General features: G+C 42.0%; 2 long non-coding RNA genes across 4 annotated transcripts in view; one reads left to right on the top strand and one right to left on the bottom strand.

Annotated features, from left to right (window-relative positions):
* LOC118112562 overlaps positions 1-15,637 on the top strand; it is a 79,527-nt gene extending 63,890 nt beyond the window's left edge. For all 3 annotated transcript variants that reach the window (XR_004697242.2, XR_004697244.1, XR_004697243.2), the window contains 2 exons: positions 14,627-14,827; positions 14,964-15,637. This is a non-coding gene — a long non-coding RNA (uncharacterized LOC118112562). The remainder of the gene's footprint in view (positions 1-14,626; positions 14,828-14,963) is intronic.
* The window catches only part of LOC118112563, a 31,965-nt gene continuing 19,060 nt past the window's right edge, over positions 10,465-23,369 (bottom strand). Inside the window, exons 3-4 of the long non-coding RNA XR_004697245.2 lie at positions 13,823-13,878; positions 10,465-13,218 (exon numbers count right to left, since the gene is read on the bottom strand). This is a non-coding gene — a long non-coding RNA (uncharacterized LOC118112563). The remainder of the gene's footprint in view (positions 13,219-13,822; positions 13,879-23,369) is intronic.

The raw sequence follows: 23,369 nt of genomic DNA, 5'->3' as shown, positions 1-23,369 counted from the left end.
TACCATATATCATATCAGCATAGATAGAGGCTTATAAATGTCTTTTATTGTTCTCTGAGAAAACCATATGTCGGTGGTGGTGGTGTGTGTGTGTCTGTGTGTGTATCTTTACACGGACGTGTGTGTCCGTGTCTGGTTCCTCCCAAGTTAAAATGAAACCTAGGCTCCAGCAGCAGCATCAGTGTGTTGGACTGAAGTCCCCATGTATACTCGCTCACAGATCCCAAGTTATGAAAGACTGCTCTTTGATCTTTTCCATTTCTAAAATAATTTCCTTTGAACATTTCAAGTCACTTGTGCTTTTATTTATAAAGCCTATTTAGACAATCAAGGAGTTGAAAAATAATTAGGCTGGTGCGCACACGAGTGTGGACATGTATTCCCTTTCAATCAGTTAAAACCAGCTCTGTTAATTAAAGTTCTGAGCTGTTACTCTGCCCAAATAATTTTCTTATTAGCCGCTGCCTGCCTTAGATCTGTTGTCAGCAGAGCGTATTTTCTTTTGGTTTCTCCTTCTTATTTTTTTTGTTTCTATTTTCCACGCAGAAATCCCACTGACCCATATAGTTGATCTCATTTTTGAAGCGTATAATATAGATTGCAAGTTAAGAGAACGGAGGCTCTATTATTAGTCCCATTTGAGGTGCACAGCCTCCTTCTAGGTGCTGCCGTGCGTTGCTGAATTCCCTGAGTGAAGGCATTACCATCTCATTTGGGTGAGGGTGAGATTACCTCATGCAGCCGAGCTGTTTCATCACAAAAATGCAGGGGAGCTGAGCTGTCGCTGCTGACTGTTTATACAGGCTGCTGGAGGTAGAGGCGTTCCAGCTACATTTCACGAACATCACACATGACAACTTGTGATTCCACCTCACTGATGTTTCCCATGAAAGGTCTCTCACTAACAACAACATCCTATTGATCCCCGGCACCATTTTAACAACCTCCTCGCACCCTCTCACACATGCACACCTGAGTGGCTATGGATTGAAAACGTTAGCAGTTAGCAGCTAGCCCCTCCAACACGTCCCCTCAGAGTGGTTGTCAATTAGGCCCAGTCATTGTGGGATCGGCCCTGGAGGAGTCCTGCGATGGAAATCAGCAGCGCAAATATCAGCTCATCCCTCAGTGCTGAATTAATATGCAACACTTACATTTTTGTGCTGATTAAAAGGCTGTGGCATGTGATGAGCTATCAAAACAAGAAATAAACTACTCGGATTAAAATTCTGCTTTTAATAGGACAGATGAAAGCAGCAATTAGTTGCAGTTGAGTTAAGTCCTTTTTTTTCCAAGTCAGCTCGCCCTCATTTATGAGAAAAACTGAAAATGATCATGTGTTTTAACCTCACTTCAGTATCTCTCTTCTATTTTAGCATTTAGTGGGACTGGAAGACAATACTCACTTGTAGGTCCATCCCTACAAGCTGTTTAATTCAGCTCTGCCATAAATTCAGTCTTTACGAAGTCTGTCGTGTTCAGTTTATATTGACACTATTGTAAATGTGTAAATTCATTCATATGTTTATCGCAGAGCTCATGATTAACTCTGGTGTTTTACTGGATCACAATACTCTTCTTTTTTTGGTCCTCCCTAATCCCATAAATGACAGAAGCAGAATATTATCCTCACCTTGCAGTCCATTTCAACACTAACACTAGTTGTGACCTCAATGTTACAACATATATGTGAATTAACACCAAATGGACCGTGTCAAAAACACAATATGAATCACAAATGGCAGAGCAGTTTCATTTGTTTGCATTAGATTGTACAAGTGTACCTAATAAAGTGGCTGCTGAGTGGATCTCTGTAGTTATTATGAAGACCATTGTTGTAGTAGTGGTGTTTCACAGTGTTTTACAGGCTGGACAGTCAAAAGATACCACATCCTTCAAAAAAACTGCACATAACTCTCACTGAGATAAATATAAAGGAGTCCACTAACACATTGATAACACTTCAACTTTAGGTGAATGTTAACACAATGGAACACTTAATAGTGTTAACACTAAAATATTGTAGTTTTTACAAGTAGTATACAAACATTTAATAGTATATAATGCACTGTAATGTAGCTGTAAGCAGATAGATGGACGTCTTTAGTGTTTATTAATGTGGAGCATTTGTCAACAATAATTTTTCCCATGAAAACATATTCCACAACATTACAATGGAGCTTATTCCTGTATCATCATCAATGATCTGTTTACACATCAGTCTCCACCTATGGAGTATGGTAATAGTAATACTTAAAATTCGTTTATTAAATGGTAATTGACTTCTAATGAATGTTAAAGTGTCACCAGTGAATTTCTATGCTCATATTGGTGGCTCTAGTTAATGTTGCTGTGAATGTTAATGTGAGATTATTGAATTTACCCTGGTGGACCACATTGAAAGGTCCTCTCAGTATAACACAACTCAACAGCACCTGGCAACTGAGTATATGCAGCGATCAGCCACCACATAAAAAAACAACAGATTTGTGTTTTAATGTTGTTGCTGATTGGTGAATACTTTGCACAGTTTGTGTTAGACTTTTAAAAAACAGGTTTTTATGGGAGGTCCTCGGCTCCCTGAGATCTTTCACTTCAGTCAGTGACATGACAGATAAAGTCTCTCTTTCATCCTGACTGGTGGATTCAAGCCTACCTGTTGACTCCTGTACCTGCTGGGTGTATATAAATGTTATATCTACTCTGTTTATTCTGCACTTTTGTAACTGCAAGGAATGCAATTTATATATATATATTTACCAGATGATGTGGCAACTGGTGCAGTCCGAGGGGCTGCAGCATTAAAGGATATATTTTTTCCTGTTGTTGGCAAAACAGGGCGAGATGACCAGTCATGTCATTCTGTTATTGCACCGACTTTACTCATCAATCAGAAATCAAAGCTCTGACAGTTGCCAACATTAAAGGGTTGCTGCTGGTGTGTCCTGTGCCAAGAGGCTCCTTTCTGCTGAGCATATTAATATACTGTAGGCCACAAGGAGGCTCATCACTAATCATGAAGGGCAGGATACTCCTGAGCCAAACCAGGCACGCTTCCAGTCAATATTCATACTGGAATATATACAGTCATCCAACCCGGTGCTGTAATGGACCACTGGAATGATTGAAGTGGGTCTGACACATTTTTTTTTTAAGCCAACGAGGAAATGTAGAATTTTCTGAAAACACTCGAGTGAGCTAGTGAAGAGTGAGACGACGCGAGTTTAATTGAAAAAATCTGTTTTTGCAATGATTAAATACATAAAAATACACTTTACTTAACCTGCATGCAGGTGGTTGGATTCCCTAAAGGGCTGCAGATATATTCTCATTCCAGGGTTTCAAATTCAGAGATAAACCTCCCAAAGCAGAAAGAAATCCCCCCCAAAAAGTAACCAGGAAGTCGCAGCTGCCACAAAAAAAGGAAAAAAATAATCCTGATTCCCCCTCATCTGACTTTAAGGTGTGTTCGCCGTGTTTTTCTCCGCCCCTTTAGGGATTTCGAGGCAGGCGAGATGTCTGTTTATCTGGAACGAGCAGCAGAACTTCATCTGAGCCAGTTTTACATTCAAATCGTGTCTCCGAAATCTCATGAAGTCGGAGTTAACAATCAAGCTAAGTGCTGTAACTCTCTTTGATCTGCTGCTTCAACCACACACTAATAATCACATTAGTACAACTGTAATTCGCACCGAGCAATAGACATTATTTACCACTTTTGTTCGCAGTCCCGTTTTTTAAATTCACTAAATTTTGGAGTGGAGTGTAGAAAAGGGAAATGTGTAAATGTGCAATTTGACACATTTTTAAATATCTAATGTGTTTATAATTTTTTTTTATTCAAATGTAACAGTGTCACTGACCATGTCGCTTGTCAGAGGCAATCTCCGTTCACCCTGCAAAACGTGTTCACCCGAACATCCTTCGTGTCCTGCTGCCTCCCAGCATCACCAGTGACGAGGGCTGTTTCACAAGGGGCGGCGTCTCTCAAAATTCAGTTGGAGCCCACGTAGCGAATCCCTAGCAAGACGAAATATGTGCAACGTAACATGCATGTTCCATGATGGCAGTGACGAGACATGGTGAGTTGGCACCATGTCCCGAGCAGTGCAGTTTGTGCCTTTACTAGCATCTCCAGTATCTTAATTCTTGTGCGGAGACTGTGATTTAGCCCTTTTTTTGTGTGTACCGCGACATGTTTATGGGCTAATAGGCCTTTGTCGGTAGTACTCTATTTATTTAATACAATTGTAGTGTGAACAGAAGGAATAATAAACAGGCTGACTAAACATACGATTCTTCTTTTGGGCTGAGAAAACCCTGTGTAAGGACACAAAAGGGGGACATTTCCACTGCGGAAAGTAAATTCTTTTGAAGTGGAACTAATCATCTGAGGGATGGTTCTCGTTGTCCTAACAACGCAGCTGAATTGGAATGAGCCTCCTTTTTTGTGGAAGATATGTTTTCTTTTTTTCATTCAGAACTGATGATGATAGTAGTTTCACGCCCTGTCCACCCACATTGTCCGTCCAAACTTCTTTGCAGATAAGTCTTTACTTGGAGACGCCGAACACACGGCGGGTGACTCTTGGACTGTGACGTCAGCCTCACTCCTCTGTCTCCCGGTCTTTACGCTTTTTAATACCGTTAGAATGAAAAGGGAATCTCACAGCAAATCCTCTCCAATAACAGTTCTTTCTTAGGGTGTGAAAAGATCAAGACTACTCCTATATCATAATGTACCGGTCACTCCTCAGATAATAATAATGCTCATGTTGAAAGTTTGTGAGGTGTGCATCTTTGTGTCTTTAAAAATAAATAATAAAGCAGAATATGGCATATTAGCCATTTTATAGAGTACTTTCATACGTTTTCTTAATTTAGACATCTGTTAAGATAGAAAGTAAAATAGTAAAAAAAAAATTTGTTGGCCTAAATGGTTTTAATCCTCTTTTCACCTTTCTTTAGCTACTATTGAAGGTCTATAGTGAAAATATCTTCCTCACTTTAGCTCCTTTTTAAAAGCTGCAACTGTAAGTTATAGTAAATACTTCACAAATGATTATTGTGTTGTTTTTTGGACCTACAGTTTTTTTCCCCTCATCTCAGTGGGAATAAACTTCAAATTAAGATTTAATATATAAAGAAGCTGAGGGAAAATGCAATTGCTGACCTGTTCACATGGGCATGATTTGTTCTCTGAATGTCAGAATATAAAATAATTTAGGTCTAATTTAAGTGTATATAGTGTAAATTAAACTATGCGACGGCTTAGCCAATCATTTATGATAAATAAGTTGAACCTTTCTCTCGATATGTGAACTTCTATTAGGGAAACATCGGAGTGAAAGCAGGAGACCGGGTATTCTTCTATCTCAAGATAGTACATGTCATATACAAAGCCAGTAAGCAATTATTGGCTGGAATGATGAGGCCTCTGATTCACTGCGACGACTCCTTTGTCTAGAGCCGAGGGGATGTAACCGTGTCCTGCGGCTTGTGTCCAGGGGTCTCCTCATTTTCCCCTCAGGGCACTGAAAAAGGTAATTTTGGCCGTGTGACCCCAGACTGAGAGAATTCCAATCTCTTAGCGTTACTAAATCTTTATCTTTGCACGGGCTGTATAGCTGCGCCCCTCTTGAGTTATAAACTGTTGGGGCCCTTCTGCCAGTCCCACAGTCACCCAGCCATTTTATTGTCTCAGTGGGGGGACAGGGTTCAGGCAGCAGTCATCCTCAAAACAGAGGTGAACTGTTTGGTGGGAGGGTCTCGGCTGCTGTGCTAACTTATCACTCCGACTTGTTGAGGCTTTTTGCGAGATCACAAAACAAACACAACACCTCATTGTAAACTGTAGTAGTATATGTAGCAGTCACGTGAATCAACAAAAGAACTATCAACTGTACCATAAATGTGAACAGGGATGGAAATGTTTGTGTTAATTACCAATAAAATATCATTTAATCACATGTTGAAATTCATTTGATTGATTTTTCAGTAGGCCCCAGAAGTTGTGATACATATATTTTTACCATTTATACTTTTCAACACATCTATTTAGCTTCCCCACTCTGTTGCCATGCGTATTATAAATGCACACTTCTGATAATGGCTTTAAAAGTCTACATTATTCATAAATTCTCTCATAGATCATTTATCCATTGTGTTGTGGCACTTTGCGCAGAATAACAGCCAAAGAACAATAGGTTTCACATTTTTATTAGCTTTTCAAAACAGTGAAAATTAAATCAAACATTTCTCTTTCATATTCAACTTTACAGAATGGCTCCCCGTCGATGGTGAAGTCATGAATGTAGTCGGAATATTTGGCAAGCAAATTAGAGCCACTCTGAGTGTGTGTTGAGAACCGCAGTGAAGTGTTTGTATTAGTAAGAGGCAGGTGGCAGCCAAAAGAACAAAATCACTCTCAGTCAGGAAAGTGCAGACTTTGTATTCAGCGGTCATAAATCCGCAGTACATGATGTTCAGTTAATGCAGGGGCTTCTCACACACCAATTAAAAGTGTGTTTGGGCTGCTGGTGCCCGGATTTGGCTGCGGTGTGTTCAGGCAGTGACGTCACGTGGAGGGCGGATCTCTGGTTGCGGTGACAGGGGAGGACGACTCTGTCTCGCTCAGCTGAAGAAGACAATAACTGCAGGATTTTCCTCTAGTGTTTTCTTTTTTTTTTTCTTTAATGGTGAAACAAATGTTTAGATGCTGAAGCTGTTTTGTCCCGTCACTGTCTGCCTGCCGCACACACTGCATGTTCTCTGCTGAGGCTCCACCAACACACACACACACACACACACACACACACTAGTGCTGACTAGAGCAGGTTAAGGCAGGACACAGCCGATAAGCTCGTGGCACACTAGAATTTCTAGCCCTTGTTGGTGCGAGGGAAATTCATCCCTTTAGAGGATACAAACTTGCGAGTCCTCAAGGAGCCTCATTTCTTCTCTCCAACTAGATAACAGCCTCCGTTTAGAGCCGCTGAAAGCACACTGTATTCAAGACACTCATAAAGAGGCTGATTTCCTAGAAGTTCAAAATGGTGAGCAACAGCACCGGCCAGGAACACGTCTTTCTTAACACGGCCGTTTGATCGGTTAGGCCGCATTTTGCTCAGGTCTTCCAAGCAGCCCTCGGCTTGCGAGTATATATTTATAATTTTTTACACGCCATGCGGTAGCTGGTTGCCATTGTCATCACGGCAGACTGGGAGCCCGGGAGAGGACGCCAGCACCGTGCCAGTTGGCTCAAGTAGTGAAAACACAAGGCAGACACAGCACAATTCTAATCTTCATCGTTCCAGACAGGAAGGTCACTTCTGTGGCGATTGCAGTTTTTCATGTGTGCTGTTGGCCACAGTACAGATTCCATGCACTACAGTGTGGTTGGATCTATAAATATATACGTTTACAAGTCGTAACCCATACTGCTTTGTGTCCCATGTGTATTTAAATGAGGTAATCTCAAGGTTTCAAATGTTAATTATTTTTCCTCTGGAATTATTGAGGTCAGGTTATTCATAGGTGGTTATGTAACAGTAGCTGAGCAAGAGCCACTCCTGTAAGTAAACTAGAATATCTGTCATGAGGAGGGAAGCCACCATTAAAAATGATGCACAGATAATTGCATATTTTACTCGTTTTGTTTCTGTGCAACTCTTCCCGAATCGTATAACGGCATCCTGTGGACAAATGGTATGAATTTGGATTCACGAGAGGCTCACGATAAAAGAACCATCCCCGTGTTCTTTTCAAAACCAGACGAAAGCGGCTTTTCCTCTCTGCCGCGCTGCATTCACTGTAGCACACAACAAATAAACAGCGTGTGCACCTTAAGTTATTGTATACCTTCGTCGGTTTTCATGTGGCTCTGCAGCCTATGGACCAATCCTCCTGGTGGTGCTTCGCTTTGTAAACAATAGTCCTGCAAATAACAGGGGCCAAGTCATTATCTTCGGCTCAGCAGGTGTAGACATTATTGGAGTGTTGAACTAATGATATGTAATGAGCTCGCTGTGACACATGTCTAGCCACCCTTACTATCATGGGGCCCATTAATAGATAACAGCATTGTAATTAGCTTAGTTGGGAAGCCAAACCTGAGCTTATGAATATATCAAACTATATTTAAGTTGTGTTTCCACACTGTGTGCATTTTGCCATGCTGTGTGTCCCTGCACTGGGCAGGAGAGTGTGTTAATGTTTAATTTACGGGTTGTTTTCTAACCCCTGCACGTGTTCAATTGTCCATATGTACTTTACTTTCTTTTTAAATAAATACCCATAAAATTATTCCATGACCGACAGAGGAATTAATCATTACATGTTGTGTTTTCGGTGTATTCAGTAGCCTAAATTGAAAGCCCAGGACACATATACATGGCTGTCTTAAAAATTTATATTGGAAATGGTTTTGATGTTGTACCCCACTGCAAACACTTTCAGGCTTTCGCAGGTCTCCTAGCAACGGCAAACAAAGGCAGGACCCATCTCAAGTTTCCTGTGGAGCGGCCGGTCCGGCGTGCCTTTGATCTTGACTGGGAAAATAGCTGAGTGGGCACTACTCGCATTTGTCTTTCATTTACTCCAGCCCCCCTGCCCCCCTCCAAAAAAAAAAAAGAAAACGTTCCCTGAAACAGCCAAATCTTCATCTGTCCCCGGCAACCAATACCCCCTCCTGGATAATCAACCATAGCAAAGGAAGTCAGCGAGGCACTAGAAAGTTTTGTTGAAATTGGATGTTTTTGTTTTCAGCGCATAGTTACTACCTTTAGCAGGCTGTCATTTGTGGTTCTTCTGTGGAGGAGAATGAGTGTGTAAACCAAAATAGTATGTTGTCCTTTGTTTATGCTGTTTCGGAGAACTCTCACTGGGGAATTTATCAACCCGTGTCCCAGGACTTTCAAACATAAACATTAATAAACCCATAAAGTATCCTTCTCCCTGCCTTTGGGTGTGTTTTAAGCTCTGTGAACTTGGAACAAACCGAAAGAACCATTTGTATTCCATAAAAGGCCCAATGCCCACAGAAAACTGGGCACATGTTAGAGCTCATGCGGATTTTGGGGCTACCACAGAGTTCTTCTATTTATATTCTACATTAAAAAAAAAAATCTAGGCTGCATGCAGGAAAAAAAATATTCATAACTCTATTCTTGGAGTTTAATAATGCTTTCGAAGTAAGTCCCAGGATTCCAAAATACAAATAGCTGCATAATTCTATGCATAAACACGACCAAGGAGACACAGGGCAGTGTATCTTGGGGCGTTTGGATTTTATCTTACTCTAGTGCTCTGCTCTGCTTTCATCCAAAACAGCTCAGACAGCTGAGGAGATTAAACAAATTGAAGTGTTACACACTGTTTTGGTGTAATTTACTGTAATTGATGTTTCTATCTAGTGCTGAGGCCTTCTGAAGCAATTGCTTGTGTTTGTAGGAAGACATGCAGCCCAGTGGGGTGTATTGACTCAGGCGGTTGACTAATACTGCTCTATTGGCATGTTTTAATGCTCTCCCATTGTTCAACTAACTCACTCGTCTGTAACGCACACAACTTGCACAAGATGCTGCAGATGACGGTGAGTGTGTTTTATACTTTTTTTTAAATTCTCACTCTGAGGCATTGAACTGGAAATATATAAGTGTTCTTCTGGTTTGAACGGGTCAGCGTGGGTTATGGGACCTGGTCGTGGTCCTCTGCTGACACTACTCGGCTAATTCATCACATCTGAGCCTTACACACTATTCTTCTTAATGTTCATGACACAAAAATATTGTTATTGTACGGAATGACATTGAAATGGAATGATATGTATAGATTTACAGCACTGGAGCCAGTTCTTGTGTAACTACTTAATATTTACCAATCGGAGCAGCCTGGTATGAGTGTTTCTGCATAATGAGTCCATACTGATGGATGATGCATTCATATCTTAAACTCAAGTAGCCTCAGAGTGCTAGAATATCATACTCATTACAGATTGATGAAAAAGTAAAAATAATGTACATTTCATTACTCAATATGCAGAAATACAGACCCTGTGAGTGTTGGTGAATGTGAGTTTATTTCATAGTTAATATTGATGCATTCAATCTTTATTCACTATAGCTGTAAAATACATCTTATCAAATAGTAGTGATAGATATTTTTCTTTCTGACATACAGTGGATTATAAACGTGCACAAAAAAGAATGAGTATGTACCATCACTTTATTTTAAAGTTTTATTCACAAGTTTTCTGTATGAGAAGAAATATCTGCCGTCTAAACACCAAATTTAAAAAGTGATCTGTTTGTAACAGTGACCTGTTTGTAACAGGAAGATGAAAGATGTTAAATCAAGTTTTCTTCACATTCATTGGTCCAGAGACGCATGTAAAAGAATATAATATACCAAAAGATATTCAATACAAATAATAGGTGAATATTTCATGTGGTGAAATCGGAGCTTGAGTTAATATTATTTTATAAAACTATAGTTGCCAAGGTACAGAATGAACTCAACTCATTTCATTATGAGCACACTATATTCCTCCTGGAACTCAATCAAAGCAGGTTCGGTTTTGCATCTCCACACTGAAACTTCCTCACACAGACATCAGCTGCAGTTTAGCAGATCTGTTTCGTTTCTGTGAAGGTGCATGTAAACACATACGCTGCAATTAATCCCGATACCGCCAAACATTTTTGCATGGCAGTGTTTTTTTTTTTTTTGTAGCTTCAGTCTCTGATTGCTGTTGTGTGTGTGTATTTCCCCGCGCTCTTTAGAGAGCAGAAAACCCTCATTTCAACTGTCACACCGACGCTTGTTTGTGAGGAACGCTCTTCCCAGCTGGATCCTATTTTGGTTCGTCAAAGCAAAGCTGCAGAAAAGCAGGTTTTTACATTCCTTCACCCTCCTTTTATGGAAGCGACTAAGGTTGGGGTTGTTACATGTTAGAAGTATGGGGGGGGGGAAAAACAACACTGTCCCACTTCTGCCTTCAGCAGCCTGTATCCTCCCCTGCTCACACTTTACACTTTACACACACGTTCATTACCTCACTTAATTTAATCAAGTCACATTGCTCAGCACCTGAGAGGAGCGTTGTTACCAGCATGACACAGGATGATAAATAAAAGGTTACTGAGCAGACCTTCATCTTGTGACCTGAAAGGGGGAAGGAAAAAAAAGGTTTGCTTTTACCTCTCACCTTCAAGATCTTGCTTCCAACTAAAAGGGATCTACTGGGAGGAGGAAAAAAACAAACATTTGAAACGGATCATTTTTTTCTCTCCCTAAAACCCATTGGAACCCATTTTAGCATATTTATTTATAGCACGTTTCTGATTCAGAATCCTGCGCCAAAAAACACTGTTATGGAGTATCATCACATTACCGCCGACAAAAAATAAAGCTCGACTCCATGCTTGTCTGCACCAAACCCCACACAGAGTTGTACCCCTCTGATGGCTGCATGTGCCTTCTGTCTCTAACAACAATGCCGGGGTGGAGAATGTATTAATATCCTCCTGAGCCCTGAGCACGCACATTTACTGTCACCTTAACTCATCCCTTTATATGCTCACCAAATATAGGTGTCCTCAGAAGTGCTTTGCCCTGGAATCATTTCAATATGTAGTCGTGCCACAGCGAAAATGTCTTAAGGTTCTTAATCTTTGTATTTTTTTCAGAGCAAATAATTCCAACATTTATGCCATCACATAAATTTGCCAATTTGCTCTCTTAGTTTTAAAAAAAAAAATGTACATACAGTGGGCTTCTATGAAAATCCTTCTGTTGCCAGGACTCATGCATCGGCTAATTGACTCATTTTGGAAATATACACAACTGTGAGCTGAATTTTGGCTGCATGTGGTGAGCAACAAAAACAGTAAATCCACCACACGGCTCATGCGCACAGTTACGGAGGCTTTAGTGTTTGCAGTGCTTCACAATTATATTCTTATTAATAATGTATATCTACAATCCTGCACAAGATCACATTGTTTGTCCATGCAAATAAGTAAGAATGTCTTTTTTTCCTGTTTTTCTCTGATACGTTACATATTGATATTTCACATTTTCTAAACATTGTTTTAGTGTCAGCACTGAGGAAATAATTCTAATCGATGAGCAAACAAAGCTTTATTTGGAATCTTCCCACCATTTAATACACCCACACATTATCTATACAATATGGATTGACGTCACTTGAGATTTCTGCCAGCGACATGTTGCACTCAAGTTCCTCTGGGTTAGGGCTCATGTGGAGCTTCGTGGAATTCATTTGTGCCCATGTCCATTTCTGAGACGTCCGTCTGGACCCAGATACAATAGAAGAATGAAATTGAATTCATGCCGCTCACAGCAGTGAAGAGTTAGACTTATAAAAATAGCGCAATTAATGGTTCTCTTAGGCCAAGTCCATACTACTACACTTTAGTTTGAAAACACATCAGCTCTGTTATGGATACGCTTGACGTCCACACTACTCTGGAGTTTAAAATAAGTTTTAGTTTGAAAACGCCGCTGCAGCGTTTTAGTCATTATTAGCAGACTCTGAGAAGTTTAAACGATGATATACTCTCACAGCCGCTTGCTGATTGGGTCATTTCGGTCACGATGTAGCTCTCGCAGATTCATCAGGCTCCTATTAAACGACGTTAGCCTCGGCTCCCAGTGTAGAACGCAACTTAGATTATCAATCAAAACCCTGTTGTCTTTGCTAACAGCTGTTGTGCAGTTAAATTCTGCATTTTATTATGTTACAACTGCTCACATACGCAGGAGATGAGAATTTATTGGAAGATTCCTGTGTACACCGGCACGTGTATGCCCAGTGAACGTGGGTGTTCATGTGATATGTGTTTTCAGGCACGCTGGTATGGATTGGAGCCAAATCGATTGTGCGAAAAGAGAATGTTTTTGTTTGAAAAACACCATTTTCAAGTGAAAACATAGTCGTATAGATTGAACCTTACACTGGATCGTCTACAGTGAACACTTCTGAGTACTTAACACTGGGTTAATAGTCCCATAAACACACGGAGGCAGAAATCCCAGAGATATCGCAAAACTCATAATCATAATGGAAACGTGTGTGACTTGATGCACTGATAGTAAATCCATTCACTGCATTATATTCTGTCTTTTGCTCCAATCAAGATCTTCTTCTTCTTCTTCTTCTTCTTCTTCTCTCCTACTGAACGTCTTCATTGTAACCTGTTGATGTAGTTGCAGCCCAGTGACCTTAATGTTTCCACCCATTTACTGAAGATTTGGTCTATATTTCACACTATGACCTATATTCATATTTAAATATATACATTTTGTCTGTCTCAGTGAAGCAGGCTGCTCAGTATAAAGCCTCCGACACTTTTACAATTCATCCTAACATGAGTGCAGATCTTTGAAGTGCCAGCTACACTTAAGTTCTTATTCTCATTTTAAACCCTTTTAAAACAGTTTGTCTCTAAACTTAAAGCCCGTACGTGCGCTCACACATCCCTGAATTCAAGTAGAGAATATGACATGACATATGTCTGCCAAGAGTTTCTCTTCAAAACAAATACATCTGCAGATTTACTGAAACTGACACCAACCAGCATTTTTTAAAATATGCATTTAACATATGATCTGTTGGCTGTTGCACTCACCAAACTGAATATGTTAACATTGCCTCTCGGGGGGGATTGAGTATGCTGTTTATATGTGCACTTTTCTGCATTTCTGGAGTTTTGTGGAATGTAAGCCGCTCCGCCCACACAATAACAGCTATACTATATGTTTCAGCAGTATTTCTAACCTCCAAATACTTTTTACTTACCTTCAGGGCACCGGGTTTGAGTTCCTCTTATTTCAACAGCTTTTTCTCTGGAATATCTGGGTACATAAAGAATGCATGGTTTGGCTATTTAGAGTGATACATGTTACACCATCTCAATCTGTGTCAGCCTATATGCTATGTACACTTGGAAGACGTCAGTGTCTGTTTGTGCCATATAGAAATATCACCTCTTAACTATATGACATTTCTGGAGAGCAAAAACAATCATGGCACAGACGGAGAGGGGGTGGGGTGGCATTTGTCAGTGCTCTCATTGGGGTTCAAAAGTAGAATGTAAAATGTCTGTCTTTGTCTAATTCAACACATTTTATTTTTGTAACTGAGAAATCTGTTCAGGGACCCCAACATTTTTTTTGTCCAACTGTCAGGGTGTCATTTGTCAGAGGGAAAAAAAGAAAAAGTGAAACTGATTTCCCACCCCCAGTCCGTCTGTATGTTGTGAGGTTATAGCTGTTTCAAACATGCAAGTTGGGGGTGTACACGTGATGCACACGTGGACATGGCGATCCGTCATCCTGCCATCCTGCCCCTGCAGAGAGCGAGCACTTTGACCGATCCCCTGACTTCCTCTTTGACACCGCTTTGCCCATGTGGCCTCGTCCAGCGTCAGCGAGCGATGACTTTTAAGGAGCCATTGGACTAGAAAGCATTGTCCTTCATGATTGAGATGTTAACCTTCAGGGCAGCCTCTTGCTCTTCAGTGTCTCATTTTTACCCCCCTCTTCTTTCTCCTCTTGCGTCCTCTTCTTTTCCCTTTTCCCCCCCTGGTTTCTCCTTCACCAGCAGCCGGCACAGTGAGGCCCGTCAAGCCATTAGCGAGTCCCAGCACTGATAATGAAGCCACTGAGGTGGTCCGAGCCAGTGTGGCGCAGGAGCTGGAGCGCAGGAGGAAGGTAGATTAGGATAATTACCTGGCCATGGGGGCACGATGACAAAGACTCACTTCCTGCAGGCTTCAATCGCGGAGGGGCACAATATAATCAGGTGAGACCCCCTTTGTTCAGAAGAAAAGAATAAAGAAAGAAAAAAAATGTGCTTCAATCATTTTAATGATCAAAATGTGAAATGATACATGTTGGATTTTGTTGTGATGGTGATTGCTCTTCCTCTGTCTTTGCAGGTGTCCTCACATGTATGTGCTCTACGTGTTTATTTGCTGTTTATGTGGTGTAGGTTCCTCACATAATGTAAGTAAGTCCTAAATATCCACACTCATGGAGACTTTGAAGAGCCTATGAGGTCAGGTTTTTAAATTATGGTCTGCACCCACACCAGGCTTTCTCTCCCCACTCCTGTTAATCCATTTTCCACACAATGCATTTCAAATCAAAGCAGCGTCACCATAACATGCCTTAGGAAACATTAAGCCATAGTGCGCTACTTTCATGTATGATAGCATAGCCCCTGTATGCTTTGATGTGCTCACTTCTTTTTAATGCTTTATTAATAATAACACACTGGTTCCTTCTTATACCAACATCAGCTTCTGGTGCTCCTTCTTTCTCTCCTCCCGAACCACATCCCTCGCTCCCTCCATGCCTCGGCTCCTTCATCCCTCCCCAGCCCCTCAGTCTTGTCTCGGGATTGGCCTGCTTGTGTTCGGGAGCGGGATTAGAGGGACTGATATAGGCCTCAAGATGAAGAGAGTGAGAAAAGACCTATGAGAGGGCAGAGAGTGCGGAGCGCCGCATCACCATTGGTTGCTGTGCAAATCAGACACGTCTTCATTTCCTCCAACCATCCTCTGCGAGTGCCCGGCTTTCATTTCCATGCCCGGGGAGGGTAGCCGAAAGAGGGGGAGGGTGCCCGGTGGGAGGGTGGGGGGGATTTGAGTCTCTGCATGTGTGCTTTAGTGTGCGTGCACATGCGTGTTTGCGTAGACATACAGAGGGATGAGCGCGTAGCACTCACCTCTTCCAAAGCATGGCCAAAATACAAATGCTGCAGCAGCCTGCAGATTTCTGCTGGTGTTAATCATGTTCCCTGTGAATGAGGCTCCTGATTCATATGTAAAACCTTCTTAGGAAACAGATTTCTCACTGATGTTTCTCATCATTTCAGCAAATATTTAGAATTAGAGACACGGGCGAAGGTTAAGCGCACTGTCACTCTTCAGTATTTCCTGACACGTTCTTTTACTGGCTCACACAGCAGCTCGCCACATTCAAGTGTGCACACGCGTTCACAAACATCAGATTTTCTTTCTGTTTGTCTTCTTTTTTCCATGTTTCCCCTGCGTAACCCAGCCTTTCTGAATCCTGTTTCTTTGTTGTTGTATTTTCCTTTTAGCCCACAACTTGTGCAGCAGTTTCTCAAGGCATGTGTGCTTGCATTGTGTGTAAAAATAAAATATATTAATTTATTTCACATTTTCTTTCAGAATGTGCTCTTGGAAGTTCCATTTTCAAAAGGCTCCTTGTTGACCCGCATCTATTTAATTTGTCAGATGTTCCAGGGTATTAGCAGCACACTCACAACATTTATGTGGTGTTATTTATAACCAGATTTGACAGCATTGGAGTTTTCATACGATGAACGTGCCTGTTGAGTTTGTTGTGCACCAGACTGTTGTGACTATTCGCCTGCTTGTCAGTTGACTCCGGCTGCCTGAACACAGATATGACTGGGAGCAGTGGGGCCGAGCTCCAGCTGACTCCACCGTCCTCCTCGCCCATATTAAATGTGCGTGGCCTGCCGTCCCTCTGGGGGCACCTGGCTCCCCTCCCTGCCATCTCTGGCTGGATCGATTGCAGAGGCCATCCCAGTACAGAGACCGGGGTCAGCTTCAAAGGCCGCCTGCCCACTTCCTGCCACCTGGTGTTCCATTTTGGATGAAGGGTATATTTCCCTTCCGTTCCCTTCGCACACCGTTGCCCTTCTTCGAACAGGTTAAGGACGTGGAGTGTGTACAGCTCCTCCCTGTGATCTACTTCAGCCCCGTCCCCAGCCGGCCACACGGGGAGAGAGTGGGAGATCAGTCCCATCCAAAAACCACAATCACACACCCATTTGATGTGAAATCTGCTTCTGATTTAACTGTGGCCTAAGAATGAGTCGGTTGTACAAGGTCATAGTCCGATTTTCTTGGACTGACAAGTGGTGAGTTAAATATTTATGTTATATTGCGTCAATAAAATTTTAAATAAATCAATCATAAAATCAATTAAATGATTGATAGAAATGACCCCAGCAACACAAAATGTTGTTACTCATTTGTGGCATGGATCTTTAAATCAGCATGATGGAAAAGTTATTTAAAAATAATAGCTTGTTTAAAATAAACCATTAGATAAAGTGAACTTTTTGGCTCAAGCTTGAAACATGTCTCAGTATTAACTGATCATCAGATCTGCTATGGTATCAGCCTCTCTCTCCCTTTCCCTGTTGGTCCAGTAACAAATGGCAGGGCTATGGAACACACATTTTATGTCCACGAGAGCTGTCGGACAATTAGCTCCAAGAATACATATTAATCAATCGAGATTTTTTTTCTTTTTTGAAACCGTGTATTAAGCCCAGCCATTATTTTTTTTTCTTCCTTCCCCTCCAATACATTAGCAGATCGCAGTATGTCCGCTACTCTTGTGAACAGGGATGAGAAGGAGACGGAGGGAGAGGAAATAAAGGTCTGATGAATTTGGCAAAGAGACGATGGAGGCTGAGACAGATGGCATGAAGTCTGCAGCACTCTGGCGTGGCTCGCCTGGTGCTAAAATCCTCCTCTCTCACATTCCAACAAATCCTACCAGGAGGCTGGGGAGTCTGTCACACCACTCCGAGGATCCACATGGCTCTCTTCACCCCCCTCTCCTACCCCCCCATCCCTTCCACCCCACCCCAGCACGGGCCTCTGACCACTCTGTACTGCATTCCTGCTATTTTATCCTCACACATGTACGTGCATGCTCGCACATCGACGCGTGCAGAGGTGGGTCATGTGGACCTTTACAGGCCTGGTAAGATGAGAGGCACGGGGGTGCAGATATGAAGAGACGCTGTCCGTCTGCTCTCGTGGAAAAAGGAACCAAAGAGGCTTAATTGAGAGAGGTGGCCTTTACTGTCACTCCAGTGTAAAAAAAAATTCGAAAATCTTATTGAGTAAACACTGGGCCAAATAATGAGGGGAGACATTGTACAATCCATTTATATCAGAGGAAGACAACATAAGAAGCTTTGTGATTAGTTTCACCACAGACCACATCAGCCCCGGCTCTCGAAACAGAAACGCTGTGGCTCAATCTCATTTCAAACATCCACGGCTTCAGACCCGTGTTCCGAGGCTCCCTCTGGGCCGCGCCGATCCAAAGTGGACAGCAAATGTTACCATGATTACACACGTAGCACAAAACCAACAACTGGATCAGGGGCTCCACACGACATCTTCGTCTCCAAACACCGCACCATTGATACCCTTTGAATTTCTCAAGCGGGCTTTCTTTCACCATCTCAAAGTGGTTCATCTAATAAGAACAATCTAATTTATTTTACACTATGCTCTCTCCCCACGTCTTTCCCTCACTGTCTCTCTCCCTGCCTTCTGTTTGTTCTAATGAATGACTTCTGAGATGAGGTGCTGCTGTGAGGGGGTCACGGGGGGCTTCAGAAGCACATTACTGTTAATGATAATAAAAAGAACAATCTGTGCTAAACCTCTTGGATGTTTTCTCCTCTCTTCCCATATGGAATTAATATTTCATCTGCTATTGTTGTGAGTGTCCTTACATGTTTGAATTGAAGCCCGTGCAATTAAAATGCACACTAAATATTGTTTTATGTTTTTATGCATGCATTGCGTGTTGACTTTAAAAAGGGCTGCTCTGATAAAAGGGATGCAGTGGTGCACCATCTGGGTTACAAAGTACCCAAGTGCACAACATCAGGCACGTCTCAGCTACTGTACACGGGGCTGCGTGAGAAGTTTACTCCCCGCGGTAACATTCCAAGTTCACAAAGAACGGCAAGAACACTCCAAATGCAAACACAACTTCGAACATTCGACAAGGGCCACGCAGGAGTCGAGCTTTGGTGATGTTACGATCTGACCTGTTTCACAGACAAAGGGGTTGAGGAAGTTTTTAATCATCTGATCCGACTCAAATTAAAGCAATTAAATGGAATGTGTTTTCAAAAACAAAGCTGATGATGCATGCATTTGATGGATGACAACTTTCCTTGTGTTTGCATGACAAGTGGGTTCAACACCAACAAACCATAACAAGCACAACCACTCGGTGTAGCTGCAAAAACTAATATTGGAAACATTTTTAGCTGAAACACACAAACATATTTCCCCAAAACACTAAATAATCCACCTATAGTTGCTGCGGATGACGATGAACACATTTCTTATGCAGGTTTTCCACTCTGGTGCAGGCCGTCAAACCAGCGTCTCCCCAACCCTGAAGTATTTGCTGGGGTTGTTTACATGGATCTGACATTCAAGAGCAGATCGCCGTCGACTTTCCCTCCCACCGCCAGCACAGAGACAGAGTTGCTGGCCGTCCTTCCTACATGGCAGGGCAGCGTGGCGTCCCCTAGCTCATTGGCACTGCAGCTGTCACCCACAGGATGGGAAAGTGGCAGGGTCGATGGCTCCGCGGCATGGCTTCTGGCAGCGTCCCTCCCTTCCTGGCCCAGTGAAAGGGCAGGGATGGGGAGCCCTGTCTCTCAGCGCACTGATCAAGGGCCAGCCCTCCATTAGCCGTCGTCAGAGCTAAAGGTCAGCTAAGGCCAACGGATGGGTCCTGTGTGCGCGTCCTACGGAGTGACTCATTCTCACACCCGAGGAGTGAGTCCTTGTCGCTTGGGTCTGTGCTGCCCCCCCCCTGACTCCTGGTGGCCACATGAGGATGTCCGTACCTCTCAGAATAGCTACCCCCTCCCCGATGGGTTGATGCATCCTGCAGACTACACTTGCTCGACTACCCCTCTATTTGTTTGATGTCAGCCACATTGTGCATTAAAGTTGCTTTTAGAGATATTACCACCTCCTGTCAAATTAAAAACAACCTCCCTTTTAATTTTCTCCAGCCGAAAAATGCTTGATAAATGAGCAGGCCCTGATTTGCACTGTTGATCACACAACAACAGAATTGCACCAAATTGCTCACCCAGAGATCGTGCTCATCACTGAGTGACAAGTGCTGCCTGGTGTGGTTTACATTAATGCAGCCAGGCTGTGAAAGGGGATAATTGTGGTGCTAAATGCTGCAGAGGCTGACAGGATCCATTTCTTGACTTGTCAAGGGCAGCAGTGATAGAGAAGGTTATGCCGGGGTCCACACACACACACACACACACAGAGCTAGATGAGCCGATCTGCACCAACATGCGTGCACACAACACGGGCACATCAACACACACGTATGCAGACAAAATCAGCCGCACTCCACATAGAGATGATTGTCTCTTTCCACTGTCAGGTTTTTTTTTTTTTTCACTCCAGCCACGGAGACCTCATCCTGGGAAATTGAGCAATTTCTGATTGAAAACAATGCCGGTAATTAGAGCACTCACTATTTGTAACCACTTGGCATTGCATTAGCATGCAAAGCTGGCAGCCAGCTTATCTTGGGGAAAACGTTTGTTTCCTTAATTGCCCTCTTAGGACAAATGTGAAGGGGGTGGGTGGGGAAAGAGGAGAGTAAAATGTTAACGTGCTGCAGTAAGAATGGAGCCTGGTGTGTTGAGGGGATGTGACTCCCTGAACGCAGGGGTTAAACTCCACTAATAGGCTGCATACAACACACATGGGCACGCACACATGGGCACACACACACACACACACGCACTCAGGATAGTAACAGTGGATCACTTATACACCCACATATGGGCACACGCTTGCATTGGCACATGGGCACATGGAGGCACAGACAAAAAGGCAACTATGATGAGCGCACACATTCCAGGACACGCACAGTTAGGCACAATTAACTCCATCGACATATACTATAAAATTAGACATGCCGTAATTACAAGTATTCAGCACACTAATGAATTAAATGGCCCTTTCTTTAAATACAGAATCCATGAAGTGGACAAGCTCTTCCTCTGTCCACTCGTGTGAATGAGAAATACTGTATATGTCAGAAATGCAGTTCAGTGTTTAACTTTTTAAAAAAATGATTCTCCATCTGCAGTATCTATTGGATTGAAAGTGTTCCCTCTTCCCCAAAGCTTCCACTTTATCTGAGTATTTAAAAATGATGAAACCGTAAATAGTTCAGTCCTCTGTCGTCCTTCTGTCCTTCGTATGACACATTTCTTATTGTTAGATGGGAGGCAGAGATGACGAGTGTGTCATGTGAAATTCTGCATAGTGTCGGCGGCCATGTTTTCCCAAAGAGTGACGGACACGAGAAGCTTGAGACAATGTGATGAGAAGAAAACAAAAATATTTTTTATAGAATAATACATTATTTTATCAGACTTCTTTGAGTTCATGGCAGGAAGCAAATGTATCTTTTCCTTTTTGCAGAAGTGACTTGCTGCAGTAGTTAAAGAATAACTTGTTGGATCTCAGTGGACCAGAAAGTGAGACTTTCTTTCTTTCACCGAACACAGAGGAAACGTTGTGAAACTTTCTCTCACATATAAAGACACCAGCATATTTAACCTACTTTTAAAAACCATCTCTGCACATGGGAAACAAGTTTTCACAATATTTAGGAAAAATAAACTACTTTATGCTTTTGAATTCAAGTGTAAAACTACTCACAGTTTCCTGAAAATACATGTTTCAGCCATCACAACAAATTTAACATTAGTTAACAAAAGTGTTGTTGTGAAGCTCTTTTTCTAATAATGCAGCCACTGAGGATGTGGCTTGATATCTTGTATATTTATCTGTTGAGTGTAATTAGCCCTTCACTCAGTTCAAGGAGTGTGGTATTTTTCCCACACGTCTGATATGTTTAAAAGAAAAAAGACAGTAAGAAAATAATCTCGTGAAATAGAAGAAAGTGCGATGACCCGGTGGAGTGTTCTCCTCTTTGAAGAGGTGATTACCACATGTTGAAAGTCTTCGCTCCACAGTCTCATCTGCTTTCCCACAAACACGCACAAAGACGCACAATCAGTTCACATTACGCCAAATCAAAGTCAGACAGTCGCGGGTGTTTAGTCGATGTAAAGTCTAATAGAAACAATATTAGATTTAGTCCGGTGTGTTTGGACCATCCCCTCCTCCTTCCACTCTGTAGGTTAATTGTTTATTTCATCCAATATGACTTCAATACTGTTTACGCTCGATTAGTCTCCAGTTAGGTGCCACAGAACAAATCAGATTTTACCTTAATTAAGATATGACAGTAATTTGAAGGATTTCATTTCTCCCCGTGTGCAACAAAGGTTCAGTGGTCATGTGCACAATAATGAGTTTTATTAAGTATTTTAATGTCAAAAACACGCGTCTGAATGCGCCTCAGTATCCTGCAGGTAATTTACTCTAAAATAAAAATATCTGCAATTGAAAAATAAAAGTCAGCTCAGTTTTAATAGCAACAAATCTTTATCAAAAATAAGAATAAACTCGAAGTAATCTAACTGAGACAGACAACTGAGGCCGTTTTTGCAAACCCTCGTTTCCGTATGAAATAAAGTTCACATTTCTATAAACTGCGTAAAATGTGCGTAAAATCATCAGCATCCTCGGAGCTACAGGTGGATAAATAATGATGAGAACATCAGTGTGTTTGTGGGCCTGCGGGCCTTCTCCTGCTCCACAGCAACTCATTAAAAAAATCCACATTAAAACACTTTATTCATTATTTCCCAACAGCTTTATCACAGCCACTAAAACGATAAAAGGGTCACAGTGTTTAGAAGCATATGTGTTAATGATGTCCGATGAAATAAATAACTTTTTTCCTCCGAGATAGTTTCTTATTCTAGATGAGGAGAAAGTGAAAGTTTTTCAGATAATAATAAAAAGTTCACCCCCCTCTCATCCAGTTTGCGTAAAATTTAAATTAAAGACACAGAATCGGAGGTGGCATCAAAATAAAATCACCTGACGAGGATGAGAGACGAGTGGCCGCGAGCCACATCCTCCCATCCTCCTCCCATCCTCCTCTCATCCTCCTTTCTTCCTCCTCTCATCCTCTGATATTAAGATGAAATACGTTTTAATTGGCTGCAGCCGTTTGTCAGTTATTTGGCTTAATTGATGCAAAATGCTGCGGTATTAACAAATATGTGCAAATGTTTGTGTTTACACCTTGAAATACAGCGAGCGGGGTGCGGACCCTGAGAGTGCGTGTGCGCGCACCATTTCCCTGGTCATTTAAAAAAAAAAAAACACTTCAATCAATCAATCTGCAAATGATTTCTGATTCGGTGATGAAAGGTTTTCATCCCTGTCTGTGCGTCAGAAGTTGAAATGCTGGACTTGAGATGTGATGAGGAGTTTGAGGCGTGTTTCTGGAGACTGGGGCTGAATTCTCTGTTTAGTTTGCTTTTGATAAAAACCCAACAGGAGCCGCACCAACACGGTGATGACTGATCCCCTCAGATCAGCTCCGGCTGC

Source organism: Hippoglossus stenolepis, chromosome 7, assembly GCF_022539355.2.
Source record: "Hippoglossus stenolepis isolate QCI-W04-F060 chromosome 7, HSTE1.2, whole genome shotgun sequence".
Classification (NCBI taxonomy): Eukaryota; Metazoa; Chordata; class Actinopteri; order Pleuronectiformes; family Pleuronectidae; genus Hippoglossus; species Hippoglossus stenolepis.
The sequence above is the reverse complement of the archived record's forward strand: the minus strand, read 5'-3'. Positions and strand labels throughout refer to the sequence as shown.